Source organism: Meleagris gallopavo, unplaced genomic scaffold (genome assembly GCF_000146605.3).
Source record: "Meleagris gallopavo isolate NT-WF06-2002-E0010 breed Aviagen turkey brand Nicholas breeding stock unplaced genomic scaffold, Turkey_5.1 ChrUn_random_7180001842807, whole genome shotgun sequence".
NCBI classification, from domain to species: Eukaryota; Metazoa; Chordata; class Aves; order Galliformes; family Phasianidae; genus Meleagris; species Meleagris gallopavo.
In genome coordinates, this window is record NW_011111631.1 from 1 (window position 1) to 2,096 (window position 2,096).

Genomic DNA, 2,096 nt, shown 5'->3' on the forward strand with positions numbered 1-2,096 from the left:
TCCAGGTTGGGTTTATGTCATCCAGGTTGGGTTTATGTCATCCAGATTCAGTTTAATGTCGTCCAGGTTGGGTTTTGTGTCGTCCAGGTTGGGTTTTGTGTCGTCCAGGTTGGGTTTTGTGTCGTCCAGGTTGGGATTAATGTAATCTAGATTCAGTTTTATGCCGTTCAGGTTGGATTTAATGTTGTCCAGATTCAGTTTTATGTCGTCCAGGTTGGGTTTAATGTCATCCAGATTCAGTTTTATGCCATCCAGGATGGGTTTAATGTCGTCCAGGTTGGGTTTATGTCATCCAGATTCAGTTTAATGTCGTCCAGGTTGGGTTTAATGTCATCCAGGTGGGGTTTATGTTGTCCAGGTTGGCTTTAATGTTATCCAGGTGGGGTTTTGTGTCGTCCAGGTTCAGTTTTATGTTGTCCAGGTTGGGTTTATGTCGTCCAGATTCAGTTTAATGTCATCCAGGTTGGGTTTTGTGTCGTCCAGATTCAGTTTAATGTCGTCCAGATTCAGTTTAATGTCGTCCAGATTCAGTTTAATGTCGTCCAGGTTGGCTTTTGTGTCGTCCAGATTCAGTTTAATGTCGTCCAGGTTGGGTTTTGTGTCGTCCAGGTTGGCTTTATGTCATCCAGGTTGGGTTTTGTGTCGTCCAGGTTGGGTTTTGTGTCGTCCAGGTTGGGTTTAATGTCGTCCAGGTTGGGTTTAATGTCGTCCAGGTTGGCTTTTGTGTCGTCCAGGTTGGCTTTTGTGTCGTCCAGGTTGGCTTTTGTGTCGTCCAGATTCAGTTTTATGCCGTTCAGGTTGGATTTAATGTCGTCCAGATTCAGTTTAATGTCGTCCAGGTTGGGTTTTGTATCGTTCAGGTTGGGTTTATGTCATCCAGGTTGGGATTAATGTCATCCAGATTCAGTTTTATACTGTTCAGGTTGGGTTTAGTGTCGTCCAGGTTGGGTTTAGTGTCATCCAGATTCAGTTTAATGTTGTCCAGATTCAGTTTAATGTCGTCCAGGTTGGCCTTATGTCATCCAGGCTCTGCTTTATGTCACCCAGGTTTCATTTTGCACCGTCCAGGTTTGGCACATGCTGTCCACGTTTGAATTTATGACACTGACGCTTCGTTTGACGCCACTGACGCTTCGTTTGACGCCACTGACGCTTCGTTTGACGCCATCGACGTTCTGCTTTATGCCCAAGCGTTCACCGACTGCTGCTCCTCTCCCGGGTTGAGCTGTTCTGCCATTATAGCACCCTGCGGTGACGTTTGTCAATAAAGGAACTTTGGGCTGCCTCATTTCACTTTGCTCTGTGTTTTTATCCTCTTTGCCTTTTTATCTCCTTTGCTCTGCGTTTTTATTCCCTTTTTTATAGGGGGGGTTCAGTTTCCCCTTCGGTTTTGCTCTTTTCCCCCTTTGCTTTGGGGTTCCCCTTCAGCTTGGCATCGCTCTGAGCAGATCCCCACAGACCCCTGCCCTCACGTACCCCATTTTGGGGGTCTCACTGAGGAACCCACCTCAGAACAGCACAATTTGGGAACATTTCCGTGTCACAGCAGCAGACGTGTGCCCTCTGGTGACTGCAGCAAGCAGAGCTCTGCGTGTCGCTGCCTTTTCCCTCGGGGTGACGCCTGAAATTCCAGTCAGAATTCACATTTTCCGCTGTTCTCCTCCCAGGGGTGCAGCTCTGAGCTGGTGGGTGGAGATGTCACTGAGTCACTGGGAGGCGGATGATTTCTCAGGCTGTAGGGATGGAAAAGGAATGGGTTTATGAGCGCAATGTTCCCTTAAGCAACAAAACAATGTGGTTTGTGCGTTTACCAGTGCCTGAAATGTGCCGGGGAAGGACGAGAGGTGGAACCCAGGAGGTGTTCAGTCAGAACCCAACAGACAGGTGGGGAGGAAGCCCACCCTTCACTGTATCCACTTTTGGGCACAAAGATGCAGAGTTTGGGACTTCTGCCTCACAGCGTTCAGATGAGATGGGAGCCACGGGTGGCGTCGGTGCTGGTGGGGGGCAGCTGCCCATTGGAGGAGCGGGCTCAGGGAGGCCCTTCCAGCCCAGCCATGGCCTTTAAGGCCCACTCCACCCCGGGACGCGTTCCC

At 49.4% G+C, this 2,096-nt stretch overlaps 1 long non-coding RNA gene across 1 annotated transcript; it reads right to left on the minus strand.

Moving 5' to 3' along the window:
* Positions 1–1,350: 1,350 nt before the first annotated feature.
* Positions 1,351–2,090, minus strand: LOC104915678. The gene is made up of 2 exons (XR_796428.3): positions 1,812–2,090; positions 1,351–1,733 (listed from the first exon to the last, which is right to left on the minus strand). It is a non-coding gene; the product is annotated as an uncharacterized LOC104915678 (long non-coding RNA).
* Positions 2,091–2,096: the final 6 nt, after the last annotated feature.